Source organism: Micropterus dolomieu, linkage group LG08 (genome assembly GCF_021292245.1).
Source record: "Micropterus dolomieu isolate WLL.071019.BEF.003 ecotype Adirondacks linkage group LG08, ASM2129224v1, whole genome shotgun sequence".
In the NCBI taxonomy this organism is placed as follows: domain Eukaryota; kingdom Metazoa; phylum Chordata; class Actinopteri; order Centrarchiformes; family Centrarchidae; genus Micropterus; species Micropterus dolomieu.
In genome coordinates, this window is record NC_060157.1 from 2130846 (window position 1) to 2156750 (window position 25905).

The 25905-nt window shown below is 41.9% G+C and overlaps 1 protein-coding gene across 9 annotated transcripts in view; it reads right to left on the reverse strand.

Moving 5' to 3' along the window:
- sulf2b (sulfatase 2b) overlaps positions 1–25905 on the reverse strand; it is a 276394-nt gene that overhangs the window by 136489 nt on the left and 114000 nt on the right. For 5 of the 9 annotated variants that reach the window (XM_046055578.1, XM_046055577.1, XM_046055575.1 and 2 more), the window contains exon 1: positions 15431–15842. The exons of the other annotated variants lie outside the window; for them this stretch is intronic. The gene's annotated coding sequence lies outside the window, so the exon portion shown is untranslated. Of the gene's footprint in view, positions 1–15430; positions 15843–25905 lie in introns of those variants that run through there. 9 annotated transcript variants of the gene reach the window in all.

Genomic DNA, 25905 nt, shown 5'->3' on the forward strand with positions numbered 1-25905 from the left:
AAATATTATGCAGTTTAAAGTGCGACTAACACTAAATCTGTTTTTATCATTGTTGCATCTGGAAAGTCTCTTTCCAGGGTTTTGATTTTGCACCAAGGAGGAGAAAGAAGAAGAAGAAGTCAGAGAGGAAGTCCTTGTTTTCTGTTTCATGCTGATGCACACACACACACGTGCACACACACACACGTGCACATGGAGGCTAGATAGTGATGGCGGATGTGTGTTATTGTGTGTGTGGTGTGCATGTGTTTCTCTGCGGGTACTTGTGTTTTCCACCAGTAAAAATCCTCAAATTCTCATTTCACGCTTCAGTGAAAAGCTTCTCAGCCATCGTTGTTTCTCCTCCTCATCCTCACCTCCTCCTCTCTTCGTCTTCCTCCCCTGCACAGCTCCTTTTCTTTCCTCCCCTTGCCTGCTCTCCTCTCTCTGCATTTACTCCCCGCTCTCTCCTCGCATGTTAGTTAGTTTGTTTCGACAACCCCTCCTCTGATTGGTTAGTTGGTTAAGGTAAGGGTTAGCCAATTAGAGGACTCGACACAAAGTTGCTGCACATTAAATGAGAGTTGTCAAAACTGTAGCTTCCTTTCCTCTTCAATCTCTCCTGCTCTCCTCTATTCTTTTCCAGATCACAGCAGTTTTTTTATTTTACACAGCCCAAAATCACACATTTGAGTCAAGGGGCTTCCCGAGCTGTACGGCATCCTTAGACCCTTTGAGTCGGATAAGGTTAAAACTATTTTAATCGTGATTAATCACATGAATTTCTTGCAATTAATCACATAGTTATGCGCAAAACTGAATAATGAATTCTAAAGTAGTGTACTGCGCACTTTAAATGTACTGCAATAACATGTGGTTTGTAAATACTTTAAACAAATAAGGTGCTTTTTCCCAGCAGTATTCCCTTTACACAGCAGCAATAAAATATTTCTTGTAAACTAGATGAAGGCCTATCAGGTAAAGTTATGTAGCCTATAATTTTAAGTAGCGCACAGAAGGACTTTCAAACTAATAATAGTAATAAAAACTGCGTTAACTTGAGATAAAATAATTGTCTGCGTTAATTAATTAACGTATTAACGTGCCCAGCCCTAGATAAAACTAAATGGAAGAGCAACAGAGGAGGGATCCCCTGGCACGAAATGAACCACCATAAAATTACAGTAGTACAGATTGTGAACATACACTCACCGTCCACTTTATTAGGTACACCTGTTCAAGTGCTTGTTATCACAAATGGCAGCAACTCAATGCATTTAGGCATGTAGACGACGTCAAGACAACTCGCTGAAGTTCAAACTGAGCATCAGAATGGGGAATTCAGTGACATGGCATGGTTGTTGGTGCCAGACGTGCTGGTCTAAGTATTTCAGAAACTGCTGATCTACTGGGATTTTTACACACAACCATAAACCATCTCTAGGGTTTACAGAGAATGGTCAGAGAAAGAAAAATATTTTGTGGACTAAAAAGCCTTGTTGATGTCAGAGGTCAGAGGAGAATGGGCAGACTGGTTTGACATGACAGAATGGCAACAGAAACTCAAATAACCACTCGTTACAACCAAGGTATGCAGAATACCATCTCTAAACGCACATCACGCCGAACCTTGAAGCAGATGGGCTACAGCAGCAGGAGACCACACCGGGTGCCACTCCTGTCAGCTAAGAACAGGAAACTGAGGCCACAATTCACACAGGCTCACCAAAACTGGACAATAGAAGGAGGAAAAACGTTGCCCGGTCTGATGAGTCTCGATTTCGGCTGCGACATTCAGATGGTAGGGTCAGAATCTGGTGTAAACACCACCAAAGCATGGATCCATCCTGCCATCGGTTTAATGGTGTGGAGGATATTTTCTTGGCACATTTTGGGCCCCTTCGTACCAACTGAGCATCGTTTAAAGGCGACAGCCTACCTGACTATTGTTGCTGACCATCATGTACACATCAAACTGGATTCTTGAACATGAGTTCACTGTACTCCGATGGCCTCCACAGTCAACAGATCTCAATCCAACAGAGCACCTTTAAGACATGGACGTCTTCCTTCCTCTCCTGCAGACTGAAATCACTCTGCTCACCTTTTCTGTGGATCTCCATAGGTAATCCAGTACAGTAGCAGGTGTCCTCCTGGTCTGTTGACAGTAGGAGGGGTATTTTTGGGAGTGACTGCAGTAAAAGTCATCTACCCCCCCCTCCCCCAACACCACACAAAAATCATCTGTGACCTTCATCTGAGATGGACTTTTTGTCTGTCTGTCTGTCTGTCTTCACCCGGTTCTGTCAGTCTGAATCACTCTGCTCTATTTCTACTCGCCATGTCGCAGCTAATGGACGCCCGCGGACACACACACACACACACAGTGACCTAATCATTACCTCTCCTGGAGACAGTGCTGCAGAGTTTAATTCTCGTTCTCGCTTTGTGTGTGTTTCTATCCAGTGGGGCATCATGAGATCATGTCTGACTGCTGCTGTTTTATTCAGCAGTTCTGCGTCTAAACTACACGTCGCACTTTACCAGCTGTAGTAATAAAGAACCTTTCAAGACGGGAACAGACTTTTAAATGACTACCTACAAAAGTACAGACCCCGCACAGCTTTTTCCTACAACATACACTAATTGTGCACAAAAAACCTGAGATAAACAAAAAGAACAGTGGTGTACGAAGTATTCAGATCCTTTACTTAAGTAAAAGTACCAATAACAGACTGTAAAAGTACTCGGTTACAAGTAATAGTTCTGCATTGAAAATGGTACTGAACAACAAACAAACAGCTCAAACCTGCATGAGCGTTTTGTGATCCGGGTTCCTGATGTTGACTTACTTTCATTAAGGTTTGGGCACAATAAGTACTTGGTTAATGTTTGGAAAGCTTTGTGGCCATGGCTTAACGAACAACAGATAAAATCCTTACTCAAGGTCCTCTTACTGGCTTTTTATGCTTTCAGCAAACTTCAAGGCCTTCATGAATGGATGGAATTTGCACATCCATCTAGCTACTGTTTCCACAAATAAGAAGGAACCTGCAGCTACAAGAAGTAAGTCACTAATTTTAGGAAACATCCGTGGTGACGATTTACAGAAGAATTAAGCGGTTGTGGTTGAAAGAAGAACTACTCGGTTAATATTGGGAAAGATCATGTTCGTTTTGGAAAGAAACAAACACCAGTGTGCTTCCTCCTCATCACGCCTCTTCTTCTTTTGCCTCTGACAGATAATAATTCACGCCACCAGTGGAGACGTTCGTCTGGTAAATGTGAACATACATTGTGTTTAGACATGTGAGCAAACACTGGAGTTTGAAATCATCACAGTCTCTCAAAGAGCAATTCTAAACCCCATTTTAGCTTGAACACACCCCCGTCACAAATTCAAAAGATGCATGACTCACCCACCGCCCCCGCCCCCGTGACAAGTTACCCCACCCTCCGACACTCCCACCTCCCTCACAGACGGTTGTTGTAGCATCTCTCTTGTTCTCAGCCATTGTGTGATTTGGCACCTTTTTTAGTGAGTGTAATTTACCGCTGTTGTAAATAAGGACAGCTGTACTTATGATTACATTATGCTGAAAAACAAGCAAGTCCCCAAGTTTGCCAACTTTGTTTTCTGTTTTTGGACGAGATGGTGGAGCTAGCTAGCTTGCTTGGCTAGGTGCATCTGTAAGTCACCTTAACTGTCATTTTAACAGGCTTAAAACTAAATGTACTCACCAGAGAGAGTGAACAGCCGACTCCTAATAAGCTTTTTCAACGGCACTGGTGAAATTTACACAGTGCCGTGGGTACGAGTCACTCTAGCCTGATTAACAGGTCTCCATGGTAACGACTTGTCAATCACAGATAATCCCGCCCTGAAGCATACTCTGCTTTATGGTCTATTTTAAAATAAATGGGACCATAATTTACTAAATGAACATCATGCTGTGTTGAAGAAGACTTGAAACACGCGACTGAGACCATAAACTCATCAGGAAAGTGTTTACTGAGGGAATAAATCAGCTGAGAAGTTGCCTCATTTTACCATAATTTCTAATGGAGCCGGACTTCTTTTTGCAACCAGAAGAGTCGCTGCTGGCCGTTCAATAGAATGTAGGTTTAAGGGACTTCCACATTCGCATCAGATCTTCGGAAGCTTCCCGTTTGGCAGCAGCATAAAAGCCAACAAAGCTAGACAGCAACCGACGCAAGAGCACTTACAATAATGTTGCCGATGTCATCAAGTTAGCTAGTAAGTTTGCTTACATCACAGATTGATAGCTAGCGGCTAAACTTCTGTCTGTGAAATCTCTGGCTGATTACCTTTGCTTTTACAGCCAAAGATGAAGAAGAAGACGGCATACTTTATTAATCCCACAAGGGGAAATTCAACTTGGTGCGGCCCCCCGAGCGGTTGGGGGTTAAGGCCACCTTCACCTCTCCAGCTACCAGTCCACACCTTCATATCTCTGATCTGAGCTGGACTCGAACCGCTGCATCAAGACACAGCGAGCAGCTAATAAGTTATTCTGGCCGCCTGTCCTGTAGCCTTTCAGCTCTTTTAGTTTAACGAGTAAAAGCCAGACCGATATTTAATCTTGTCCGGTCTCTTGCTTCGTCACTCTCTCTTTTTCTCGCTTCCTCTGACGTCTTCTTAGGTCTCTACACAGCCTCTGCCATGATAGCCATACTAAGAATGCCAAGCTAGCTTCTTCCAAAGTCACTCACATTGCACATTATATGCTTTTTGACTCTTCTTATACCTCACTGAAGAGTCGTGTTTGTGCCATAAAGCTTTACGCCACTGTTGTGATAAATGTCCTGCCTGGGACTCCAGACACCGACGCCCCCCGTACCAGGTGCAGCGCACAATCGTCAAAGCCGCTGACTTACTTTTGCGGTTTGTGCCGTTTTAAGTCCAAAAATCAGCTGATTTGTTGCTCCGAGTATCAGCGAGCGCCATCTTGATTATTGCGCAATACCTGGGAGCTGTGCCTGCCGCCTCTCTCCTTTTTCCGCAGAGCAGGAGAACACCGTATTTTTCACCATATGGTGGCCGACCCAAAGGAGCTACATAGACATCCAATGATCAAGCCGGATTGATTAATACCCACCCCCCATTGTAGGATGTTCCATTCTCAAGCTCCAGGCTTGCTTTTGGTGACATGAATGTTGATGAATCTTCACTGTTTTTAATCAATATTTCAATGTTGTTATTTGGAATGTGTTTGTATGGACAGAAATAGTTTTTTAAACAAAACTCCCAATAAAAGTCAACATTTAAACAGTAAATTTTGCCAAAATATGGACATATGGAGCTTTTATTGAAGCTGATGTTTTTAGCAACAAAAGACTCAGACCTGTGAGTTGTGATTAAGTTTCTGCTAATATGACGGTTATTACTTAGCAGCAAACTAAAGATTACAGACCGCTGGCGCTATAATCTTTGATTAGACTGACAGGACAGCTGATTCGCTGGGTGCCTAGCAACATTAAAAAACCGCAGCGCTTTGCTCTTTTCTAAATTCAACCAAAAAAGGCACTGATGTGCGGCTCGCGTTTTCAAACCTGCAAAGGGCTTTCTGTCAGGTTAACAACCACTGGTTTATTGCATTAAAATATAGCTTTTTTTAACCAGGCAAGGATGAAAATATCCTGTTTTGTTCTTTATTGCATCTCCATTTAGTCTGTAAAATAAATATGTTTATATTTACAATGTATTTTTGTTCCTCAGCTTCTGACCTTTCAAAGGAGACCAGAATTATACATCTAGGCCAAATGGTTGAGGAGTTATTCCAGATTCATTTTGGGTTTGTTATTTTAGGTGTTTTTCCTGGAAATACGGGCAAATAGCTGGAGGTTTTGAACATTAAACTACTACCTTATGATCTGTAGCAAGACTGTTTACTTCTACAGTGTGACACATCCACCATTATGTCCCTGAGCAAGACACTTAACCCCTAGTTGCATATATAGCAACTGTAAGTCGCTTTGGATAAAAGCGTCAGCTAAATGAATAAATGTACTGCTACTACTTTGTCGTACGCTCTCTTAATATCTTTTCAAATTACCACTCCTCAGTGGTCACACTGTTGATTTCTGCATTAAAATGCGGGTGAATGTGAAACCTGTTAAAAGGCAACGTCACAGATTTTTCTCCGATTACATTTTTGTCACATTTAAATCTGGAAAAAGACAGAAGTCATGTTGAGATGGACACTTCAGGTGAGGATCATGAAAAAGTAAAAGAGTTTGTGCAACAAAAATGTGGATTTAGTGTTTAGTTACTCTCTAATAAGCATCTGTTCTTCTTCACTCTGATATAAAAGAGCAGTGGATGTTCCACAGTAAAATACCTTCTTCACAGCTGCTGCAGGCTGCCGCTGTTTAAAACTGATCTATAAAGAATTTAGATTCATTAAAACTAAAAACCTCTCTCTCCTTCCCGAGTGTATCTGAAGGTCAGTCGCTCCAGAGCAGCGGTCTTTAACGATTACCAATTTCATCAATTCTGCTACAGCGAGGGAGGACGGGGGATTACAACCGAGGATGGGGGAGTTTTTTTTATCATATAACAGCACATGGAGGGTGAACACCAATCAGAGCTGTTCTAAGATAAATAAATAAAAAAAAAGCTAACTGACCTTCTGTCTAACTGAAGCAAAGTGAAAAGGACAATTAAAGTGCAGGAGATTTATGAGGCAGTGATGTAAAGTCACACCGGAGGAAACGCTGCAGCACCTCTGAAGCACTGCCAGCGTCCCCTAGAGGCTGCAGAGCTCATTACAGCAACAATTTCAGTGCAGCACGAAAACTACATACTGGTGATTTATTCTCAGAGCTTCATCAGTAGCAAAGCTAAAGATGTAAAGCTTGTCCCGAGGATGGCGCTAGAGAGACGATAACTGGGGCATTAAATCCTCTGGAGAGCAGGAATGAGATCGGGACATTTCAGGGAAATGGATGGTGCCCATGATCAATCGGTTTTATCCTCTAAGAAGCATGAATGATGATGAAGGACTTTCATTAAACCTGCTTTGATGCATGGGGGCAGAGAGCTACGTAACGCTGAAATAAAACCGTGGTGTTCTGTCGGGAGATGCAGTTACTTAAACCAACAGTGAAAAAACTATGAAAGGGTATCAGGTTAGAAGGCGTGGACACGTTTTACAAGCACGGAGCAGGTAAAGCAACAGTGAACACACCTGGTTTAGTATAAGTATAAATATTAGGGGTGTGATGAGATCTCGCGAGATTAAATTGTGACGATATTTCTTGGCAGGTAAAAAAGTCTCGCGAGACTCTTATTATTTTCACACGCTGTCAAGCCACACATTAAATTTCTCACACAGTGAAATACAATTGTATAACTGATAATACTCACGGAGTGAATCAACCACGCCCAGCTGATTGACACCGGCGTACGCTGTGATAGTAATCAGCTGAACCCGCTCGTGCTGTGAGTCCAGACCTTTTTATATACAGTCAATGATCCAGACAAACTGTGACGAGTGGTAACGTAGCTGGTAGAGTTTTGCAACATAAACATCTAAAAACTGAAGCCTGCTTTGTTTGAAACTGTGAGCTTCACTGGAAGTTAACATGCGAGTGGATTTGTGGTGAGATTTCTGCCTGATCAGAAGTGTTTAATTTATGTTCGGTTTTACATGCAACATGCAGTCCCAAACTGCGTCGGTCAAACAGTCTGAAGGGGATAACGTTACTACCAGCGGATCAAAAACGTAATTCACAGCAGAGTAAAGGGCAGGTAGACTTCTCATTAGATGATGAGGTTACTCTGGTAATATTCTGCCTGTGGGAGAGATTCTGAATGTGTAGAAAGTTTTGAACATGAGCAGAAATGCTGCTGAAACACAGGAGCTACTAAAGTCCAGGAGTTTATAACTAAATTAAAATTAAGTAATTTATCATTGAGGTGAAAAGGTGCCACAGTCACATTTAAACATTTAATTCCCCAAACAAAGACACAAAAGAGGAGGGAAGACTAAATCATGACTCAGCAGGGATGATATTAAATAAGTTGATCTACAGGAGAAACAGATCTGAGAGCAGCACAGAGTGACTCTGTTATAGTTAGGTTACAGATTTTGAATTGTCACCTGCCTGAATTTTGTGTTTCTGTTTAAATAAATAAATTTAAAAATCACCATAAACTGGTGCAGAAAAAATAAAGTGTTTCATATAATTCAGCACTAAACATTTCTTAAAAATATTGTTAAAATCTCGTATCAATCTCGATCTCGTGGGGTAAGTGTCTCGTCACACCCATAAATAAAAATTTTATATTTGTTGAGCTATGAGCAGAGGAAAAGTCCATTAGGCTAATATGTGCAGAGTTAAATGCCATAGACTGGCGCTAATAATGGTGACTAGCAAGTTATAGCAGTTATAACCCCTGGTCATGTTTGCTCGAGCTGCAGCCTGCTGCGAGGGAGTTTGGGCTTTGAGAGAGGGGCGGTAGCCACCGCCGGAAAGGATTGTAATCGAGATTAAAATCTGATTAATTGAACAGCCCATCAGAAGGTGTGTTTTACTGCTACAGGTCCAAGACTTTTATCTAAAATGCTATCAGATAAAATAGTGATATAAATAACAAGGGCACACCGCCTCATGTTTACTCTGTAAAGCTAATCTTCCTCCTGGTGTCCAGATGAGAGAAGGTGATTAAAAACATATATATGTACATATATATTTTTATTTACATAAATATTTTCATCTTGTCTCCTTCAGTCATCACGCCTCACCCAAAGCAAAGCTTACCAAGCAGCAGTGAGAGCTTTGTTGAGTGTTTAAAAGACTTCTTTGCGCTGTGTTTGGCCTATCGACACTACTCAGAGCTGCAAATGTTCCCCTCACCTCCTCTGCATGTTTTTGAAAAACATTCACTTGATCTATATTTTTATTTGCAGTTAATATTCTCTTAAAAAGACGCTTTAATTAAACAAATCCATGATAAAACAACTTGCAAAAGGAGGAGGATGTGAGCAGAGTTTTACTTTTAAATGAGTCAGAAGCAGAAATAATTAAAAAAACTTTAGAAAATAATGCGGAGAGAAATGTTAGCACAAACACACCGTCATGTTTCCATCACTGCAGAGTACTTTACATTGACCAACATTCATTTCCAGGAAACTTCCCCTACAGCTTGATTTATACTCCTGCGTCGGATCTACGTGCGTAGCTACGCGGTCGATTCGACGATGAAGTATAAATCGCACTTAACCCTAACCTTACACCAAGTCCTCATCCTGAAACTGAATAATTTACATTATGGGAACTTGTGTTTTGTCCCCAAAGGGAAAGCAAGTCCTGACAATGTGACTGTGTAAATGGCTTTGTGTCCCCACAACATCAGTAACACAGACTCACTCACACACACATACACGTACACTGCCTTCAGTAACTCTGTGTGAAAATGCCTTTCTATTGAGCAGAAGACTCCCTGCGGTTCTTTACATCTCTACATGTGACCCCACTGACCCACACACACACACACACACACACACTCACACACACACACTCACACGCTTCAAACCGCCGGCTTTCTTCATGAATCAGTATTAAAAGAGAAGAAAAGAGCGATAAAGGGTGACAAAAACAAAGTGAAGCAGAGGCTGACTGTGCCCTGCAGGCTCCATGCTGCAACGAGTTCAAAGGTCAGCAGGCTGTGTTGTCATGGTATCGACCTTGGAGCGAGCAGGATCAGCTGACACCCTGTGATGATGTCACTGTGTTCAGGGCTCAGCTGGCTGTTAATCAACATTAACTCAACACGCATAAACCTTATTGATCATCTGTGATTATGTTTTGGTGAAATAATTAAAATCTTTATGGTTTTCACTTCACTGAAAAAAAAACCAAAACTAAACTGGCTAATTCAATGTAAAAATCTTTCTTTGAGTCACACAGGCTTTTACACTCAATCTAATTTGTCAGCCCGTCCTCACCAGAAAATCTTATAGGACGATTATGCAGCAGCTCATTATGACCCATGTTTAGGTTTTTAATCCAACAGGAAGTCGAGTTGAATTTTGGTCATTTTGTGGATGATTTACACACTCCGTACTTTAAAGAACTCCTCCTAGGGATTTAGTCCGACCGACTTCAGATTTTTGCTGTGCAGTCTAAACCCATTGACGATTAAAAGTTGTACAAACGGTGAGTTTTCGTGGAACGGCGTGGCCGTGGCGTGGCGTCCAAAATCGATGATTCGCCATAAGGCAGGAAGTTGCTGTAACTTCAGTCTATAAGCTCATATCTGCACCAAATTTGGGATGCATTAGAAGAGTCCCGCCCTGAACACATCCACATGCCAATATTCACTCAAGGCATAGCGCCACCTGCTAGCAACAGGAAATGACACGTTTTATGTTGTAATGTACTACTCCTAGCAGGTTGGACATATCAACTTCAAAACTGTCCCAATAAACCCTTAACGCATTGATGAAGCCATGTTGTAAAACTTGTGAGTCTGCAGTTAACGACGTGGCCTATTTTGTTGTTTAGGTATGAGGACATGGAATTTAGTCCAACAGCAACATAACATCTATCATTACAATCCCTAACAACGTTCAGTTTTATTGTGACATTATTGGAAATGTGTAACTGTATTTAAATGTTTATTGGTGAGATCAAAGTTAAAGGTGGTGTTTTACTGGCCTACACCTCTCACTATAATGCAAGGGCACTAACTACGACCTCGGTGCTAAAACTGGTAATTGAATTAACAATAAAAGCAGACTTTATGGCAGTTTTATTTTATTATTTGTACCTAATAAAGTGGACACTTACTTTATTATTCCTACATGGTTCTTACATTAACAAGACGTCAGTAGATTTAGTAGATAAACAAAGGTTCAAATTCTCATTCACGTCATGTGCAGTAAATGACTCGGCTTACTTCAAACAAACCATAAACTGTCGGACGAGCCCTTTCTTATCTTTATTAAGATAAGAGTGTTCAGTTAATACACTTAATATCTTACATTGGCTTATTGAGAGTTGATTGTTATTACCTTTTAAGCTGCCTTGATGGAAAAATAATTTCCTGAGAAGAATGTTTTAAGAAGACCTTGTAACTTTCTTTTTGAAAGGGCTGTATAAATAAAGTTAATTATTATTTATTGTTATTATAAACTGAATTAAATGATATTCAAGTATCCAATTCAGTGTTTTGCAGCCATGTTTGTCCTTTTAGGTTTCTGAAGTCAGAACTATAAACCATGTAACACAGAAAATGAACATTAACTTGTTGTATTTCTATTAGATATAAACAGATAAACAGATATCAAAGTTTGTGAAGCATTCTTGTTTGTGGAATAAGTGTGAGCTCATGTGGAGTCGCAGTCACGTGTTACCAACCAGCTGATGGCATATCTGATGAAATATGAAGAGACAGTGCGAAAATACATACAGCCAGAGAAACACAGAGGGAACAGAAGGTCAAAAGGTCAAAGGACAACAAGGACGAGAAGCAGCTTCAGGCAACAGTGTCATTATCAAGACATGCACGCACACACACACACACACACACACAATATACAGTTAACACACACTTACAAACACACACACAATATACAGTTAACACACACTTACAAACACACACACAATATACAGTTAACACACACTTACAAACACACACACAATATACAGTTAACACACACTTACAAACACACACACAATATACAGTTAACACACACACTCAGAACTGCATGACAAGCCACTCCAATTTTCTTTTCATTGTTGAACAAGCTAAAGATAGACAAAGCTAAAATATGTGCAGACAGATTCTCAGTTCCCTAAAGCTTCAACAGTTCTGTACAGAACGGAGGGGAAACCCCCACGTACACTAACACACACACACACACACAAAACAGTGTGATTTATGCCCACACTCTCTGCTAATCCCTGTCATGTAGTGACACAACAAATGGCCATCAGTTAGACCACACACTCAGACATCAATGGGAAACCATCAATAAAGAAAACATCAATAAGCAGCGTTACAGACCATAATTACAGTCTGAATTCACTTGAAGTGATGTGAGAAGTTTTCAAGGACCTGTTGACTTTTTATCCACTGTGAGAACTGGTCTCTACTGGAATCCACTTTAGAACCTCATGTTGTCAATATTAAGAAAGGTCCAACAGTGGATCTAAGTCTGTGAGACAATTGGGAAGTGAAATGACTCGCTTCACTATCTGATTTTGATCCGTACGGTCGGATAACATTTGGAAATTCTAGAAGAGCCGCACGATTATCATCATCTGTGCAACGCAGAAAGTGTACATGCTCACAAGCCTCTGCCGTAGACTCGACGCAGAAGTATAAATTCTCCCTAAGTCACTCCCCTTTATGGGCGAGAGACAACTAATGTTTTAACCCTGTTTGAATTGCGTACTGAATTACACACATGATGTTTGTCAGTTTATAGGTAAATTTTTTTAAAGTACATTGTAATTTGTTTTAAAACTGTTGAAGTGAAATATTTTACTGTGAAAATACGTAATTACAAAGACTACAAACCCAAAAGCCACGAATGTGACCGCACTACGTTTTCCACATGTCGCTAATGTTAAATTGCCAACAAACATCTACATGAAAGATTGAAGGTAAAGTTTTCTCTGCCCAACAACATGCAGTTTTCTGATAATTTATTTTATACTATTTTAGTTTTGCCATCTTAAAAACAACTGTGTGTGTGTGTGTGTGTTAATATTTGAAGAGTCAGGGTCAATGGATGTTCAGATGTTTACATTCCAGCATTTGCAAAGTAGCCATCAGCCATCTACCCTGCTGTGTGTGTGTGTGTGTGTGATCTTGTGTTTGTATATTTGAGGGGTCCAAAAACAGGAAGCCCACTATACTTGTGGGGTCCGACACCTCTATAGGGACCAAAATGCTGGACCCCACAAGTTTAACGGGCTGTTTGAGGGTCAAGACTTGGTTTTAGGGTCGTAGCTGTGATGTGGTTAGTTTCAGCGGCTGGGGAATGCATTATGTCAATGAGATGTCCCCACAAAGATAAATACAAATGGTGTTTGTGTGTGTGTGTGTGTGAGAGAGAGTGTGTGAGAGAGAGAGAGAGAGAGCTGGTGGGAACCCACTGACCAAATCACATGTAATCGTAATAGTTGCTGTCAACAGAGTTCCTGCCAACACCGACCACTGCAGCTACCACAGTCAGTACAAGCTGCTGTAACAGTGTAAAGTCAGAGAGATCCCGTCCTGCAGCCTGACTGGGTGAACCCATGAGTCACCGAGCTGTCAGTCGTTTCTGCTCCTTTTTTTCAAAGTGGAAAAATGTGGTGGGGTTTAAGGAAAACTTTTCCCAGGAATTCCTGGTGGGGGATATATTGTTCTTCTTTTTCTCAGCACGTCCGCCCACAAGTACTGAGGCGTGTCCTCCTGACACAGATATCATATACTGATTGGTTGCTACACATTTGACCTGAATCATTTATAAAAGGGTTCTTAGGTTCATACTTGAACTTAAGATCATTTCCGACGGTGTGCTTAAGTTCGATTAAAAAAAACATAAGAGCATAAGAAACCTTGCTTGCTTCTAAGAAGCCCATTTGTAACATACGCACCTGTGATCTCAAATTAAATTAAAATTGAGCGATTTCCTCTCGTGTAATGCTTGTGCAAATGAGGCTTTAGTCATGAACAGCTGTGGACCAAAAGAGAAAACTCTGTAAAAGACAAGATCACGGCGATGGCAGAGGAGACTGAAGCCAGGCAACACAAATTATTCGGTGGACTAAATAGTTGATATAAAGCCAAACACGTAGCTTGGGAGTGAAGCTAATGCAAAGCCACAGATTTAGCTGCATATACAGTATCTCTACAAAAGTGAGTCCACCCCTCACATTTATGTAATTATTTGATTATATCTTTTCATGTGACAAAAGGCTGAAGAAATGACACTACAAGGTAAAGTAGTGAGTGTACAGCTTGTATAACAGTGTAAATTTGCTGTCCCCTCAAAATAACACATCACACAGCCGTTAATGTCTAAACCGCTGGCAACAAAAGTGAGGACACCTCTAAACTGCAACACCGCTACATGATGAGCAGGAAAATCACAATTACATCAAGCTTAAACCAGCTTAGAGATGAGATCATTTCCATGTCAGAGGAAGGTTTAATAAATAACTACTTATCCGTGGTTTTCTGGGTAAGTCAGTTTTATAAATGAGGCCCCAGTTCTCCCTGGATGTTTTCCAAACTTAAATCTTGTAATGAAAACTAGGATGTAGGAGTTTTAAGTGGCTCTATAGTCTAAAGAAGCAGTTGTTGTTCAGTTGGTTTACAACTTTGATCCAGACTGAGATGGACGGATTGGCATGAAATCTGACTGCCATGTTCCCCGGAGGGTGAATCCTGATGACCTTTCCTCTGGATCCAAAGTGATTACAGTTCATTCTGAGGAGACATGAATGTCTGAAGCTACGTATTCTGATAAAGGACACATGTCGGCGTTTGATCCAGTAGGTGTTTAGAAGTCGGAGGAGCACCAGAGTCAGCAGGATTCATCGTCTGGGAACCATGAACATCTTTACGGACCGACCCGGCGTCATGCTGCTCCGCTATGTTTTAACATACTAACCATTCTTGTTTGCACCATGCTCGCTCACAACCCGACTAGCCCCTTTGATATTCCAGCTGAGGAACTTTGCTCCACGTCTCGGTCTGCCCGATAATATTCCTGCCTGTACCTTCACTGTCGCCAATGACGGCGAAAATGCTAAAACTGAATGAAGACTTTTACTCTCAAGCCTCCCTCTGGACCATTTGTACTTTTACTCCACCATGAGGATTAAAAACAAACCTCGGTCAGAGTGTCTTACTTTACTGTTTGTTTTAGTCGCCCAACTTCTTTTTATTGCCTGTTTGGTGTGTTTGTATTCCCTGTGCAGCCCTTTGTTGGTTCGTTAGGAAAAATGAAACATTAAAACAATATTATTATAATAAAAACAAAGCTGGGTGGAAAAGCTTTCCTCCCTTCCTTCCTTCCTTTTTCCCCTTCCCTCCCTTCATTCATCCCCCCTTTTTTCTGTCCTCCCTCCCTTCCTCTCCTGACTGACCTCAGTGTTGCACAGCTAAAACACACTCCCACGTGTTCTGCGAGAAGGAAGCAATAAACAAACACACACACACACGTCCAGTTAAAGCAGCATGTGCAGCAAACAAGTGTGACAAGTGTTAAGTACAACATGGCCTCGAAACTAATGCGAGGGGCACATCAGTAAAGTGGAGCAACACAGTAACAAAGCTGCTTTGACTAACAGCTCCGACCTCAGTGAAGTAGAGCAGAACTGAATATCACACACTTTACAGATCGGCCCGTAAATGATGACCTCAGAGCAGCAGCAGCAGAGACGTTTCTGCAGAAGCATAAAAACTCAGACTCTCCTGTACCTCCTGCTGCGGCTGCGTCTCCTCCCTCAAGGAGCTCCTTGCTGTCAGCAGGTGTTCTCCTCTCTGAGAAGGAAGAAGGAGGAGGAGGATGGAAGCTCAGGTCACAAACTCATCTCCTCCATAAAACTCTTGCCGCTGCTCCTTTCAGCTACAAAACTTGGTGCTCACGCTGACATGCCTTCCTGTCTGTCTGGAGGGGAAGACGGTGAGTTTGAAAGCGAAGGGGAGGAGGAAGGAGCCTCCCTCTGTCTCTTTTTCTTGCTCTGTTCCAGCACTCTGACTTTCCAATGTCCCCTCCCTTTCTCTGTCTCTGCCTGTGTCTTAACGGCGTCCCAGAGTTCCTCGGTACAGCCGCCGCCGAGCCGCCGCTGGTAAAGCCATCTGTTGCAACAAGTCTGCCTGCCTGCTTCTCCACTTTCACTCTCACTCCCTCCCTCTCTCTCTTTCTCACTCCCCACCTCGCTATCTCACTCTGTGCCAGAGAGAGAGAGAGAGAGAGGAGGGGCCTTTTCTTCACTGTGAACCAATAGGGAGGTTCAGGAATCCCTCTCCCTGACTGGAAGGGGCGGAGTCAGTAGCACAGAGGACAAAATGAAATAAATACAAGAGGCAAATGTGCACGCACACACACACACTCTGTGGCCAAAAGTATGTGGACAGATACTTTAGTGCCCCTTTAGTTTCAGTAAAAGGAAAAAGTTAATGCTGCAGCAAACATATTTTACACAACAATGTTGGACGAAGTATTCAGATCCTTTACTTACGTAAAAATACTAATACCACTCTGTGTAATGTAAAAGCACTACAGTGAAAATGTTTAGTAGTATAAGTATGCAAGCATAATCAGGAAAATGTACTTAAAATATTAAAAGAAAAAGTATTTTTAACATTTTTAACTGTTTGGTATTGGACTGCAGCTAATAATGATTTTCATTATGAATCAATCTGCTGATTATTTTCTCCATTATTCGATTTTTGAAATTCTGAAAATAGTGAGAAATGCTGTCACAGTTACCCAGAGCCCAAAGTGACACCTTCACAATGCTTGCTTTGTCTAACCAACAATAAAAAGCTCAACATTATTACAAATAAATTAAAATAATTGAAAGGAAAAGCAGCAAATCGTCACATCTGTGAAGCTGCAACATTAATATATTTTTAAATGACTCAACCCCAGTTGTTTGTAGTTAATTTCAATGTAGTAATCGTGTCAGCTGCGCTTTTATTAAGTCTTCATATGTTTAGATTATAAAGTAACTGAAGCTGTTAGATAAATGTAGTGAAGTAAAAAGTAAAACATCTCCCTCTGAGATGTGGTGGAGTAGAAGTAGAAAGTGGCATGAAGAGATAATACTCAAGTAAAGTACAAGTGCCTCATATTTGTACTTAGGTAGACCATGTCCACTACTGGTGTTCTAACAGTTTATGGAGGGACGAGGGCAAAAGAAAAAGGACCACACTGAAAATCTTACACATAAAGGTGTGTTTTCTCACGAGAAAAAAGTCGTCGAACTGAAACATCATACTTTTAAAGGGTTAGGCTACATGTACAAACCAGTTCAGCAAGCATGATTTAAAAAAAAAAATAAACACCATTCTCAAAGGCTGCATATTTTTTTAAAAAGCTAATGTTTATGGACGGCTATAGATTGCCAGTACCAGATGATGAAGATGAAGTACAGCGCAGCCACTTTAATAATTAGTTTCAGCAGAGAGCAGAGTAGAATTTCCGCTCTCTAATTCATCTACTCCTGCTGTTTGTGCGTCTTGACATCAACCTGATATCTGCAGACAGCCCTCTAGCTAGCATTAGCTATCTGGCTATAAGGCAGGAACAGACCGAAACAGATTAAAATCTGCTCACTGTTCAGTCAGCTCGTGGTTTCACCTCTCAAAACCAGAGATGATAGCTCCCCGATATATGCAGAGAGCACAGATCAGTGTGCAGGTCTGTTTTCAGTCTCCCTCTCTCTCTGGGATTATTACTACATTTACCGCAAGATGACCAGAGTCAGCTAGTCACATGAAGTCAAGACAGTCCCACAAACTGCGGCAGATCAGCATAGACTTAAAGAGCAACCTTAACCCCAGGCTGGAAAGTGTTTTTTCCATCACCTCTGACTACATCCAGGTAGGGGTGGGAATCTCTGGGTACCTCATGATTTAATTCATTTCAGAGGGCTGCCATGCGATTATAAAACGATCATCAATGCATCTTGATTCATAATTGTTTCTATACAGGATCTCTGGATAATTACTAAGCATTTAATTTGCGCATTAAAATCCAAAAACGTGCTGTACAGGGGAGATGTTAGCTCGCGTTAACAGCCTCCACTTTTGTTGGAGAAACTACAGACTTTTATTAACGGACACACAGTGACCTACGCTGAACTACCAGACAGAAACTTACTGCTAATATTTTTCTGCGCCAGCTTTCACCATCATGTTCTGCCGCTCACTCTCTCTCATTCGCTCGGCCTCACACACAGGATCTGCCAAGCGTCGAGTGTCACCATGAGTGTGCAAGTTGAAATCATCACTTGCGCATTGATATTAATGATTGTGTGACATTTAAGTAGGGTGGTTATTCCACAGCAGTGGTGTGCCGAATACAGGTGGAACAGCGGTCTCTCTGTTATGTGTACGCCACAGACGACCCGGGCGCTGCACTTCTTTGAGTTCCACCTTTTTGTTCCGTCAACGTTACGATATCAGTTAACATTTAAATAATCATTGTTTTGACATTTGTTAATCGAGTCAGAATCTTCCACGTCTGCATCGTGATGCATCCAAGAATTAATTTTTTCTCCTACCCCTACATCCAGGTCACTTTAGGTCAGAAGCGCTGCTCTGTTGGTGATGTCACCGTGTCCTGGAGCACACCTGAACATCACTGTCAGCAAAAGTAAGATCTTCAGGGATTGTTATGTTATTCTTTAACTATTCACCTCACAGACTCAAGACTGAAAACAGCTGATGTGGCCGTCTATTGTCTACATTACCTGCTGCAAATGACATCATACACTGCAGGTGTGCGTTGCCCTTTAGAAACTGTCTAATTTCATCAAAGTTCCAAGGATGAAGTTGTTGTTTTTTTTACTTCAAAATGAAAAATTAAGTTCAAAAACATTTTAACCCATCCAAATATTGATATCAGTGAGAAAGGGAGTAAGAACTGGGGCTCCCTGGAGAAACCTATAGACATATACAGTTGTTTGTCATCTGCATAAGGGTTTGGGTTTCAAGAACCGCTACCAAATGTCCAAGAACCATGGATTAGTTAAGACCCGTGTGTTTGGATTCCTATGTTTCTGCATATTTCAGCTCCTGACTGAACTGCAGTGAGCATTTTTCAGTCTGTCTTTCTGGTTCCAGTCCTGGACCGTGGCGGACTGCAGCAAACGCTCCAAAGTTTGGCTTAGCTTCACTAAAAAAGAGAACGACACAGCAAAATCCAACAGCTGCAGTAAAGAGGTTTGGTGCAAGGGAGGAAGCAGCTCCGACGTGACAAAGCGTTTCCTTCAACACGGCGTGAATCTGAAGGAACACACCGTGTTCAACATGTCGCGCTCTCCCAGCTACAATGACGCCCCAGATCCAGCTAACGCTAACAGCAGCAACGTCTCAGGTACAAAACACAGGTGAGCTGACGTTCACCTCCTATACTGAAGGGAAACCAACGATGGTTACAGATGATTCAATATAGATTTTTCTTAAGCTGTGTTTACATACAACGCAAAAAATATTTTTATCGCTGGACAACTGCTGAGTGTTCACATACAACACGATAAGTGAATTAAAAACAACCCGTTAAAGTTACAGACATATTTTCTGAACTCACCAGGTAGTTCCTCATTTTCTTTTCTCCAAGTAATGTCTAGTTTTGTCCAGTTTTTATACAAATATGAAGCAGTTGTCCAACAGAGCTCTGGGTGCTAACCGACGCTAACAGCAACAGTTGAACCTGAAATGCACGGAAGCTAGCTGCTGAGAAGCTCGAGTGAAGATAAATCAATGTTGTTATCCCAAAAACTAAAGTAAAAAGCTGATTTAATACAAGCAGTTAAATCTGTGCTCCTCCCACGAGTTGTTGTCAGAGCTTAATCCAGACCGACTACGGGGGTTTATTTGTCCAAAAGCTGCAGCGCTGCTCCTGCCTCTTTCTTCTTCACTTCCCCGTACTTTAGCAGCTCTCCGTTGGCCAGTAGCATTTCACTCCCCCGCTCTGCCTGGTCCTCTCCATACAACACTCTGAAGTTGTCGGTGACTCACCCCTAAGAGGCTTTCGCAACATAGCATCATGCGAATTTCTTGCTCAAGTTGAAAACTGTGAACTCGGGCGAACAAGCGAATCTCGCAACTAACGCATCTTCTGCGCCGCCGAGGAGCCAATTCGCAGGAATTCGCATCTTTGCATTGACTTTGTATGTAATCAAGCCGTGTTCACTTTCAGTTTGAACACAGCATTTGAGACGAGTCCTGAGAGACGCCCCTCTAGTACAGAGACTCCTTTCACTTTAGCTATGAGGGGGAAGAGGAGCGAGGAGGAAGAGGGTGAAGGTCACCGAGCGCTGACAAGATCTGTGGTGAAGGAACCAGAACCAAGATTATCTTTAAAATTGAAAAAAAAAACCAACTCTAATCTGCATAACAGTGGTCTTTAATATCGGCCTAGAAGCAGTAAACTTGAAAATTAAAAAGAACCCAGAGTGCAAGTACAAGCTACCAATGAATGGCAAAGTAAAATACAACCAGAAATAAAAAGCTCCGACCTTATCACCAGAACATTAATGACCGTGTTACAGTGTGATGGGGGGGTTTAATGTTTGGGTGACCACATTCTTTTTGTTCTTTTTGGCCGTGCAGTTTGAGAGAGATTCCAAGTGAGAGCAGAAGAGCATGGGGGAAAGGGGAGAGAGAGAGAGAGGGAGGGCTGAGGAGGAGGTGGAGTGCACATTGTAATGGAGCTGTTGGCAGAGCTCCTGGCTGTTCATGGGTATTCATGTAGCCGGTGGCTTCAGTTAAATGGAGCGAGAGAGAGGAGGGGGGGGGAGAGACGGGTGCAGAGTTTCAGCTGAACATGAAGTCTGCTACGCCCTGTCCAACGAACATCATGCAAACACACACAGACAAGTTCAAATTAAATTACACTGAAAATGTGTTTCCAAATGTCCACACGTTCAACAGGTTCATGATTTGACCAGGTAGAAATTTATGTTCAGACCGGATCGACTTAATGACCTGCAGGGTCTCTCCAGCAGATCGACGTCAAGTTTACTGAAAGCACTTAAAGAAATACACCATTAAAACAAGGCAAACTGTGAAAACTCTTGACTTGTTTAACAACTTGCACAGATGAGTAACCTGTTCAGATTTCCTTCGTAGCCTTAAGCATCTTTTCTCAAGGCAGAGGTTCCTAAAGACACCTTCTGGTTCTTCAGACTGTTTTCATTCCCAGGGCGCCAAATACCTACGCTTAGTCGCGTCAATCGGCGTCTGGTACCGACAGACGTGGCACCCTTTGGCTTCAATGTTCAACGCTAAAAGTAGTCCTAGTATAAATTACAGAAAAGGAGGTGGTTGGGGTGGATGGGTGGATCAGAAACTGGACATTCACCCAAGACGGAATTAATTTCCATGTGAAACAAAAAGTCAACATTGATTAAAGGTCAGGACTGGCGACCTGTCCAGGGTTTACCCTGCCTTTCGCCCGATGTCAGCTGGGCTTGGCTCCAGTCCTCCACAACCCTGTACGCAGGATAAGCGGTTGACGATGGATGGATGATTGACATGATTGTAAGTTAAGTCACGTAAATAACATTGTTATTTTCACCCAAACCATGATCTTTTCCTTAACCCAAACAAGTGGTTTTGGTGCCTAATCCTAACCAAATTGCAATGTTTCACAACTTTAACCACTAGATTTATTTTGAAAGTGTAACCAGACTTTGCTGGAACTCGAGCGAACAAGCGAATCTCGCGAGCGGAGGAAAATATTCTGGCAGTAAATGTACGGTGTCTGTTACAGTGTGTCAGCTTCTCAAGACCAAGAAAAGTCTGTTGTTTTCCACCTGCTGGAAAAGTGAAGCCGGTTAGCACTAAGTTAGCTAACATCTCCCCTTCAGACTGAGCTGAGCAGCTTCTACAGCAGCTACACAGCTGCTATGTAACTTAACATTAGCTCAATTTATAGAAAGTAACTGGAAGCTGAATTTTATTACTGCCTACTTGTCCAGTGTTGAGAACATCAGGTACAAACTTAGACTAAACTGGTGCAGCCTGCAGCTCTGTCCTGTACGGACTGATTCATCCTAAATTATTTTTCAGTTTTCAGTCTGAGAAAGTGGTTTTGGAAAAGAAAGGACAGAGGTGACCGGAGGAGCTGAGGTTAGTAAAGCTAATTAGTGATGCAAACTAGTGAGGAGATGTTTATTTTTGGATTTTAATGTGCAAATAAAATGCACCTCAGAAGGGAGGAGGTTTCTCATGTTGCCTAATTTCTACAGATAAATGTCAGAAGCTGTAAAACGAAGACACAAAAGGCAAACATGAACAGTCGTGTCTATAATGATTCTGAGGTCACATTAACAGGGTTTTAAGGGGTGATGCCCAAAAAATGCTGTGGCATCACTGTAAAATCACTGTGGAGCAACAGAACCAACCAAATTACTTTATCCGAATCTAAAGGTTGTAGTTCTTCCAGTAAACTGATCTTTGGCTGCTGTTTATTTATTACCTGCTCTCGCTTTTCCAACTATTTGTTCAGAGATATGGTGAAAATAACGGCCCAATATGATGCGAAATTACATATTTGTCTTTGGAAAACGTAAAATTTTCTATGGGGGAGCACCCCTAAACCCTCCGACCAACATCAAAACATTCATCTAAAGCTCACATTAAACTGGGTAAACACTGCAGTTGTAAGCTATTCTAATGTGCATCGCATGCTCAAGACCAATGTTGCTGAGACATGTTGTGTCTCACCTCCGCTGCTACAACTCCATCCTATAGGGGAAACACTGTAGCTAGGCAGCTGTTGGTTACTGTCAGTCCTCCAAGCTAGCCTCGGAGTTCACCAAGGGTGTAACGTCATGTCAGTGTCATTTAAAGACGTTTGATAACCATCCAAAGACTTCCTGCCACGAATCACCTGGTAAAAGCCTCGCACTGTGAAAAGGAAACCTGCTCCTAGCTCACTCGCTACTTGCTGGTTGAACTTCTTTTCATGGTCAAATCATCATCTTCATAATCAGCCTTTAAATCAAATTGTGTCTCCACACATTAAAAAAGGCTCAAACCGCCAGGCGTTAAAGAACAAATTGCAGATTTGTTTAATAAAAATGGTTGCAGTGAAGAGTCGGTACATAATGAGGCAGCCTTCAGACCAGTATTCAGCTTCATAGCATTTCCAGCTGTTCAAAAAAAGCTGATGCTGTTCATGTTTTTGTTTTAAAAAGTAATGAGTGGTATTTTTGTTTGCATTGCTATAGCCATTAGTCCAAAGCAATCCAATAAATAAATGATTTGGAAATTGCAGTCACCAGCTTCTTCAGAACATCCTAAACTGTGAGTGTTTCTGCAGAGCGTCAGCTGACAAAACTCAAGTAACACTGACTGTGTTTCCAGCAGAAACCTCCTCTGCCTTCTTCTGTCAACACGCTGCTGTTTCATGTCCCTGACAGAGCTGAGAGGCCTGGCATGCTTTCACAGCTCGGAGTGCCGCTGATCGCCTTCACAAATATTTCTACTTCGTCCTTCGCACCCCGAATGGACTTAATGGTCAGAATATGTTCACTGCAAGCAGAGGGAAGTAGAGAAGGTCACTTTTTAAGTCGTTATAAAACTTCTGACACCTGATTTTAAATATTAAGAAATACATCACATGCGCTGCCACCGTGACTTCACCTGTTGGTTTGTGGACTACCATTTTAAAGCCTTAAGTTTGGCATTTTGACCATCGCCACCTTGTTTTCTTTTGGAAGCAGAAGCGACCATATTTGGACAAGCAAGCTAAAGCTCTGCTTCCTGGTCTCTGTTCCTCTAAATGGGACCATAATTTACTAAATGAACATCATGCTGTGTTGAAGAAGACTTGAAACTAGCGACTGAGACCATAAACTCATCAGGAAAGTGTTTACTGAGGGAATAAATCAGCTGAGAAGTAGAAACATTTTCTCATAGACTTCTATACAATCACACTTCTTTCTGCAGCCGCTGGAGTCGCCCCCTGCTGGCAGTTAGAAAGAATGCAGGTTTAAAGGACAATTTATATTTCTGTGCCAAGTCTACGCCATAACCTTCACTGTAGCGAGCTGAAGCTGACTGATGTGAAATAAGTAAAATACAGAAAAGAGAGAAGGCGTCGGACGAGATGGTATTTACAACGCTTGAACCGGTTGAAGAAGAAGGAGGACAAGCTGTAAATGAGTCAGAGGAAATGAGGCAACGTGCAGTTAAATTTTTGGGGAGGTGCATGAATTTAAGGAAATTTTTTTGATAAGTCTGTTGAAAGTAAACAACGGAAAATTATTAACTTTCCATCAATAAACTGAATTGAAAGATCGCCGCGAGTGGTTTTTCCTTTAGTGGTGAGTCATAAACCTCCGAAAAGACGACAGGCACAAGTATAAAACGAGAAAGCAGTCTGTTTAAACAAGTCTCTAAACTAACGACTCTCAAACAGAGTAAAGACAATCTGCACGTCCAGCCGATCAAACTAGCTACACCTGAAGCAGCCGCAGCTGCAGCCGGAGGCTCCCTGAGTAAAATCAATCCTTAATTGATGTGACGGAAAACAGTGATCGATCAGTGACAGCAATTTAAGATGTACAGAGAAGTGTTAAATGATTGCAGAAGATGAAACCAAGGGAAAACCAAGCTTGTGGTGATAAACTTGCAACAGTGACGAACGTGCCTGAGACTCGAGACAGCCTTTTTATACAGTTTATGATTCAGACACATGAGGGGAAAAAAGGTGTATACAAAAAGTATCAATTGAAGTATCGGTTTGACTGGAGACATTTCGATACTGGGCTGTTTTGGTCGATACCATAAAGGTATCGAGTATCGATCCCCATCCCTCGCCTTTAGGCACTTCCACATTGGCTTCACGGTTCACACCCTGAGGTTCCCGCTTGATTAGAAGCCTGGTCTGGTTTTTATAGAAGTTCTTTGAATGTATAAAACCTCTTAAACCCTGCGGGGTCGCCCGCTTTAGCTGCTTCTAAGCTGCTTAGATTGTTAATACAAATATTAATGTTTAAGCGTATGATCAATATGTCCGTGTGGACATGCTGAACACCGTTAGATCGTTCAGTTCATTCAACAGAAACAAAAAGGCCCCAAAGTCTAATTCTAATAGATTTACGGGTGTAATTAGCACAGTACAAGAGATGGAGAAAAAAAAAGTGCCAACTCCCGTTACCTTTGAAGCGCTCCTTGATTATTTATTTTCCTTTAGTCTGTGAGGGTCCACCCATCAAAAGAATCAAAACAGCTTTTCATAAAAATTTATCCACAGGGCTCGACAATAATGGTGGCCCGATGGCCCGGGGCCTGTAAAAAGTAACGTCGGGACAGCTGAACTAGCTACTCACGATCGGGCCACTGCAAAAAGTATTTTAAAAAAACAAAAGATATTAGAAACTCAAAACAGTTGCTTTGCAGTTTTCAATCCAGATCTGTAGTGTGATGGCAATCCGAGGTTTACAAATAAACAGCTCAGGCAAATACTTTTTTGTCTTTCTGCAAATTTTAGCCAAGTCTTCTGCAGAAGTACTCACAGCAACACACATACGCCGTGTACATGTATGCTCCAATGAGTGAGGAGAGCTCCGTGTTATTCATCCAGCTTTAGGGTCAATCACATCATCCCACAGAGACACATTGTCCCTGAAGTCTGGATAACAGAGAACAGAGATATTTTGACTGTTGCGTTAACACAGATTCAGTGCCACATCACAGATGAGTCTCCCTGAGTCCAGGGTTACATGCAATATGTTTGGAATTCCCATTACAGTAGTTACGTGACGAGTGTTTGAGATTAGAGAAATTTTGACAATCAAGCGGCAACCTCATGGTCTGAAAGTGAAACCATGCAGACGGAACTTTCACGCCGTCAAGCCTCGTTAAGTCAGAGCATCAAACCGATAAACATCGTTGTGAGCTAGCTAAATAATTTATCATGTAATTTACTTAGAACTTACAGCAGGTATGTTCATTATGCCCTGCGATGGACTGGCGACCTTTCCAGGGAGTACCCCGCCTTCCGCCCGATGTCAGCTGGGATTGGCTCCAGCCCCCCCGCAACCCTGTACGTAGGATAAGCGGTTGACGATGGATGGATGGATGTTCATTATGGCATTTGTGCGTGCGGTGTTGGAGAAAACGCGTCGCACTTTCACCTGCCACCGTCTTATATACAGTCTGCAACATGCGTTTCTTTACATACAGTTCAACAGAGTAATAGACCCCGC